General features: G+C 58.7%; 1 protein-coding gene across 2 annotated transcripts in view; it reads right to left on the bottom strand.

The window, feature by feature from the left end:
• Window positions 1-5603, bottom strand: part of SIN3A (SIN3 transcription regulator family member A) — a 63880-nt gene extending 58277 nt beyond the window's left edge. Inside the window, exon 1 of one of the 2 annotated variants that reach the window (XM_019750986.2) lies at window positions 5497-5603. The gene's annotated coding sequence lies outside the window, so the exon portion shown is untranslated. Of the gene's footprint in view, window positions 1-1294; window positions 1558-5496 lie in introns of those variants that run through there. The other variant, XM_074328298.1, reaches the window with a different exon arrangement.
• Between the last annotated feature and the right edge of the window lie 1612 nt (window positions 5604-7215).

Raw genomic sequence — 7215 nt, forward strand, 5'->3', positions numbered from 1 at the left:
TATATAATGAAAGCATTCAGAAAAGCAAAGGTAAAAGGAATTAGAGCATTTTGTACAGTTATTTTTATGTCACCATCTTTTAAAAACAAATCATTTGTAATTTACATTTAAAATGTAAATCCGATCCTCCCTTTTCTACATCTGAGCCTTGTGAAGAACAGAAGCTTCCACAGCCTTTTTCATGGCTAACTGGATTTGAAGTTCTAAGTCACCAAAACAGTGGCCAAGTCTTAACTACCCACCACCCCATTGGCTCAAAGGAAGCCCCGCCCCGTACAGCCACGGTAATTTAACATCCAAAGAACTCCAGGAAGGACAGTCCCCGGCCACATTTCCAGTCTCTGATCATTCTCCGTCCCTCCCCCCATCATCACCGCTGTAGAAGCATGGTCACAGCACAAGCTGCGTTCGACCACAGACTTCAACGAAAGGACCTTGGGCAGTTCGCCCCAATAATTACAACGAAGAGAGGAATGGTGGTGACCATACTCCCACTGTCCAAGCTGCGCGGTGCGATCCCCACTGCAAGCACCAAGGAAGAGACAACAGCTCCAGCACCGGGCCCGTGCCCCAGGCAAAAAGCAATGCCGGCGCCACAACTGTTAAGTCCTGACACCTCCACAGCTCTGGTCGGCAAGGGCCCCTCCCACCCCTGGAGACGTAGGGCGGGGCAAATCTAGGCGCCGAGACTCTCAAGCCAGATCCAACAGCGGGCTTTCCCGAGCCCCGCCTCACTTGCCGAGGAGGCGGAAACCGGGGGGAGGGGAGGACGGCCCGGGGGCGTGGCATCGCCGCTCCGTACGTCCCCTCCGGCCAACCGGATCCCGAGGAGGAGGAAGCCAGACTTCACGCCCCCTCCCTGCCTCGCCCCGCAGCCACACGCGGAAGACCCCCCTGCCCGTCCCCCAACCCAACAGGCCGGTGCGCGGATGGCCAGCCGCGGCCCCGCCCACCCCGGGAGGACAGGAGGGGGTCGACCGCAGAAAGCACTCAGCGCAGGGCCGGTCCCGCCCCTTTCTCCACAATCGCACGCGCGCGCCGACCCCGCCCCTGAGCGGCGGCGCGAGAGCCCGCCCCCTCCGCGCGCACCGGGACTACGCTCTCCTCCCCCTCCCGCACGGAGCTACCCTGCTCCGCCCCCCCCCCACCGCACATATCCACACACCTCCCGCCCGGCTGCTCTACGGGAAGCCGAGGAGGTCAGCCCCCCCCCCCCGTAAAAATACACACCCTCGAGTCCCGCGTTACTCGCCACCAGGCTCCCCGCCCCGACCCCGGCCCGGCGTGTTCTCACCGCAAAGCTGCTTCGGCCGCTCCTTACTGCGTGTCCCTCTCGGCGTGAGCCTCGGGCTCAGCAGGGAGGCCCGAGAACGGCGCGGAGCATAGGCCCGCCGAAGGGAACTGGCAGTCTCCTCTCCGCTAAAGAAGCGGTCACAGGCTCCGGTGCCCAGACTGGGAAGGAGGGAGGGAGGGAGGGAAACTCCGAGGGGGGAAGGGGAGGGGGGGAAGATGGAGAAACCGTCTCCGCCGCCTCTACCGCCGCGGCCGCTTCTCTGTTACCCGGGAAATCCCGCCCACTCCGCCGGCCCGCCCCGCAGAGGAAAGACTCAACTTCGCTCCACCACAGGCTATATTATCCGCCTGTCAAAGGCTTAGCCAATCATTGTGCCTTGCCCGCCGACTGCCCGCCCTTTCCCCCTTGCTGGATGGGGAGGGGGAGCCGCTCGCCTCCTCCACGCCCCTATTGGCGGGGAGCGTCCCTAACTCAACCCCGCCTATTGGAGACGAATTGCTGAATCCCACCCCCAAGCCGCAACACTATTGGGTGAAGGAGGGAAGCTCTTCAAGTCTCATTGGAGGACTCCACATATCCCGCCCTGTGCCGTCTCAGCTACAGGCCCAACAAGTCAGCTCCCGCCCTCGCCGGTCATCGCATTGGAAGGCTACCCCGGCTCTCCCGCTGCCCTAGGAAGGTAAGTAACCGATGTGGGGTAAAATGTCGGTAAGTGAGACAAGGCTCCTCCTACCACACTGCCGGGCCAGGCCCCGCCCCCAACCATCGGATTGGAGATCTCGCGGCCGGTAGAAGCCTCCATTGGCTAGGACGCCCATCTAGAAGGGGCTGACTCCGCCCTGCGCGAGGAGGCTGAACCTTAGCAGTCCTTTTGTGGAATGTTTACACTAGAGACTGAGCGCAGAGTTCCAGGGCCCGAAACAAGAGGTGCTGCGAAGCTCAGCAGCCAAGATCCGGTCCCTGGGATTTTAAGGGGAAAGGTAGCAGCATTACCACCCTTGGATGACCCCCTTACAGAAAAAGAAAAGGAGAACCTCATCCTTCCTATCAGTTCTCTCTTCACAATTTACATTTCCACACGCTGCCTCCTCGTAAACACAAATATCCGGAGCAGCCGACAACTCCCATCAGTAAGTAGAGTGCAGAATTAAGGACTGGAAACCAAAACCGAGAGTAGCCCCAGGGGTTGCCAACCTTCTGCACACTTCTAACACCGACATTCCCTAAACCTGAATGAGCAGTCTTAAAAGGGCGGAGATAACCAAAATGAAGGCAGGTCCCTCACAGCCACCGCCCTGGCAAGCCTCCGGAAGGCGGAGCGTGAAGCGTAAGGCACTTGCGATTTCCAGGGAGGCATCTTCAGACTCGAAGAACTGAGGAAGGAGATCAAACAGGCCATGGTATACATAAACCTTCACCACACACTTCAGAGTAAGGATAACAATTCGAGCTGGGGACAAAAAATAGTAAGAACGGCTGTTCACCTTCTCCTCGGCCGAGTATTAATGGCAGAACATAGACCCTCTTTGTATAGGTTTTAGTGCCTCGAACACACAAAGTGGTTGCAGTGCCTAGGTTGCTTTTATTTATTCACCAGATAGAGCGAACTGACCCTGTCCTTGCTTTGGAGGGCGCTCACAGAGCGCCAGGAGAGGAGGGGGCGGGACTAGAGTTTCCCGCTCTCCAGCAAAAAGGCCCAGTCCACAAGTGGCAGGCCACAGGGAATCTCGGTCCTCCTATCTTGTCCTCCCTACGCAAAGCGGAGACGGCAGAAGCGAGCGCTGGCAACAGGTGGGCCTGACTGCAAGGGTGGCTTCCAGCCGCAAGGACAAGGCAGCTAACTGTGAACCCCACGAGCAGCCGACAAATGGGAGCAGCCTTGCCGGGAGCCAAGCCCTGCCCTAGGACAGAACTCTAAAAATAAGTAATACCGACTAAAGCGAACCCCGGGCCAAATCCCCCGGAGGTTTCGAAGGAGTGGCACTTCTGCAGAACTCACCAGGGGCTACCTTTAACTCTCGGTCGTCTCCACTCCCTGGACTGGGTGCACCACGGCGCTCCCACCTCATATCAAGAACCACTCCGAACCCAAGCAGGATTCGGCCACCGAGCCTCCTCCCCCCGCCTCCTGACTTCTCTGTCAACAAGGGATAACTGCCCTGGATCCAGCCTAAGGCATCCAGGCCAATCCTAGATTGCTTAGTTTTAGATAAAGCCAACTAAGGACAGCGGCTGCCTTACTCTGGTAAGAAAACACACTGTCAGCGTCCGTATCGTTCTCAAGCTTGAGCTCAGGGCGATCTTTGGGAAGTCAAGGGGCGCAGGAATAGCCAGGCCACAGAGTCAGAACTTTAGTACTTGGCCCGGCAGGACAGATACCACCCGCTGCAGAACCCAAAGCTCTGAGCCCCTAAATGCACTCCACACCCTCAACCCCTAATTTCATCGCAAAGGCTACTAGATCTCGAGCCTTGGAGGGTCATTGTGTTATTCTCGGCTCGCCCCGCCCCGCCAAAGGCTCCAAGTCCGGTACTTCCGGGCGGGAGGACAGTTCGAAGGAGCAAGGCGGGTCTCACACGTGTGCCTACAGCGCACGCAACCCGGGAAGGGGGCGGGAGGCAGGGGTGGACTTCCCCCTCTAAGCTCGCTACGCCGCAGGCGGGACGACATCCCACCAATCACAAGTAGGGGCGGAACCTTGCGCCTCTCGTAAGCCGCAGGAATCCTCCCTCCGCCCTTCACGGAAAAAAATCCTAGCAACTTAAACTCCAGCCCGGCTTCGATAGGCGGAGCTCGGGAGAATGTCATCCAATCCATAACCGAGAAGAATAAAAGGGAGTCGCGCCCAACCAGTGGAAGACAAGAGAAGGCGGGCCCTCTAGAAGAGTCCGAAGAGGGTGGAAGACAGAGGAAAAGCTCCGCCCCCCCAGTTCTCCGCGCCAGTTGCACAAGCCGTCGTCGGAGTAGATACGTAGTAAACAGGATAGGCCAAGCAGTGGATGCTGGAGCGGCCGGGCGCTCTGGGGGCTCGGGCCCCTACTCCTCGCCCGGAGGCGTTCCGACTGACGGCAGCGGTTCGCGCCGGAGCCCCACCTCCCAGCCCGCGGCCGCCATCCCTGCTGACAGGCGCGCCCCTCCCCTCCCGCTGATGCATTTCCTTTTCCCGAGTCCGAGCGTGGAGACTATTTTCCCAGTTTCCGACCTTCACTGCCCCTTTCAAGCCACCCCCTCGTGGGCGCGCTCGCACGCCCGCGCCCCCGCCCCCGCCGCCTTGGGGTGGGCGGGGAGGGAAGCAGCTCCTTGTTTGCGGGATCAGCTGTAGCAAGGGTCGAAGCCGCCGAGTTCCTGGAGCTTTCCACACCGCCGGGCCGAGTTCCGCGCGGGCTCGCGGCCTGGCTGGTTCAATGGCCGAAGGCCGGCTCTACCGCCACGGCCCACGAGTTCGGAACGCCTAGACCTACCTACGCGAGGGGCTCTTTCCGGTGGCCTCCCCGCCCCCGGCCGCCCCTCCTGCTAGGCCTGCGTTTCCCCGCCCCCAGAGTCCATAACAACCGCGGGCCCGCGGCGCCCGCGCCTCCCCGGAGCGCGCCCACCGCCCCTTCCGACAAGTTTGCGGATAGAAACGAAACCCTCGGGGCGGCTGCCGCACTCGCCCGGCGTGGTTAGCGGAGAAACCTGCGGGCCTCAGCTCGCTCGCGAACTCAAGCTCTCGACCCACTCAGCTTTGGAGGGCCCAGGCCGCTGCCCCCTGCCGAGCCCGCGCGCCGCAGCTCCGGTCCGGTTCCAGTCGGTGTGCGGAGTCTCTTTTTTTCCCCTTTACAATTTTTTTAAGGCGTTTCAGAAGCATAGGGAGATCCTCTCCTGCCCGCCCCCTTACCCAGTCCGCCACCGCAACCTACCGAAACTGACTGCTCGGTGAAATAAACTAGGTAGCACGGCCAGCGTACTGGCTACCCCGGGCCGGGCCGACCCCCTCCCCACGGAGCCCCCTCGGCTGGGAAACACTGGCGAGCGGGCGGCGCCAAGAGCTCTCCTTCCTGGCCTGCCCCTTGCCTTCCTCGGACTCCGAGCCTGCCCAAGCTCCGTCTCGGGGCCCGCAGCGCCCGCACTGTGTCGCACCGGCCAAAGCGACCGCCCGGCGAACTAGCCCCCCAAACGCCGGAGATTGGGGAGACCAAATTAAAAGCAGCTGTTTAACATACCTTGCGAGCCAGGCGAGGAGTCCTGAATGGGGGGAACGCCCCCCACGGACCATTGGCTCCCAAGCGCTCGCGTCAGTCACCATCGGCCCGCCTCCTCCCCTCGCCCCACCTCTTTCCTTCATTGAACTCCCCCTCCCTCCAACAAATATATAGAGAGATAAATTAGCCGCGCGTGGGAGGTGCATCTGTGGCAGAGGAACCTATCTCTCCGGCACCGCTGCCTCGAGTTTCTTGAGGCTCTTGGACTGGAGGGAGACCTTCTAGGACTTGATCCACAGGGTGGGCTGGGAGGAGGAGCCAGTGAGGGTACCCCGCCCCCACTTCCTACACACACACGCACGCACGCACGCACGCACGCACGCGCGGTACGAGGGTAGAAGGAGGTTATAGAGACACCCTAGCGACTGGCTGGAATGTCTCAACTCCTCTGGCTGTGTAACCCAACCGTGTATGGCCCATTCTGTTAGGCGCCTGCCTTAAAAATGAACTGTGTAAGCGGTAAGTCCCGCGTTAAGGGCAACAGGCACTTGTCTGAGCACCTGCCGTGGGTGAGGCAGACACATTCATGTGGCACCCGCTGCTGGGTGCGATTACAGAGACTAGATGGGATGCTCACGATGTACCTTACAAGGGCTCCAGACCTAGCTGCGGAGATGCTACAGAAAAGAGCTACAGCAAGGCAGAAATGTATGTATAGATATCCATAGAAGCTCAGAGCAGGGAGATTTTTTTTCTAGCTGGAGAAAACTGGGAAAGTCTCATGGAAGAGGTGGCATTCAAGTTGGGTCTTAACGATTTCATCAGGCAGAAATGGAGGGGCGAGTCATTTGCAACAACAGGCACCAAGGAGTAAATGCAAGACACTGTTAAAGGCCTTCCAGTGTGGCTGTAGTCATGAAAGTCAGGGTTGGAAAGATGGAACCAAATGACAGAAGACTTTAATATCTGGTTAAAATTCTTGGACTTGCACAGTAGAATGTGCAAGCAGCATGGTCACATGACTACAGGCTCAGAACTGTGGTGTAAGATGCTCAGCATCCCAGCAGCTGAGGGTGGGTTGAGTGAGGGGGGCCTACAGGCAGCAAGGTAAGGCACGAAGGCTGTTGTAATACTGGGTTTGGAGATTGCAGAGGTACATCTTCTGGTGGGAGAGGTAAATGGGGGGAGTCAAGAGGTTTCTTTTGTCTCTCCCAGCCACCCAATCCAGAAAGCCTTCAGTAGACCTCAAGTCAAAGCTCTGATTCAGATTCTTCCTTGAATCATTTGCAGTGTTTGTCTTAACTTCCAAAAGGAGTTTCTGGGGGGCAAAGCTCAACAGAGCTGAGCCTGAGACACACAATGAGTGCAGACCTGTTGACTGAAGTGTCCAGGAAAGGAAGTGTAGGTGAGTCGGTGTGTGCAGCATGAGAGCCTTAGCGTCCTGTGGTCAAAATGGGGGCTGCTGCCCGTTAGGCCGTCCCAACATTTCAGGTGAGCGGTAATATGGACTTGACCAGGACAGTGGCAATCGGTAAACAAGGCTGTTTCAGTGTGGGTAGTGGAGGGAAAGGGGTCAGCGTCCTGGTGCGTGAAGAGGGAGAAGAGCTTGAGGCTACTGGTTAGGTAATCTGGGTTCTAGATTTAGCGTGGTCAGTAACTGGTGATACATCCTGCGGCAAGTCCCTTCCTCCCTCTGGGCCTGTTTACCCAACTCGGAAAATGGGGATGGAAAATGGAGTT

Source organism: Rhinolophus sinicus, linkage group LG03 (assembly GCF_036562045.2).
Source record: "Rhinolophus sinicus isolate RSC01 linkage group LG03, ASM3656204v1, whole genome shotgun sequence".
In the NCBI taxonomy this organism is placed as follows: Eukaryota; Metazoa; Chordata; class Mammalia; order Chiroptera; family Rhinolophidae; genus Rhinolophus; species Rhinolophus sinicus.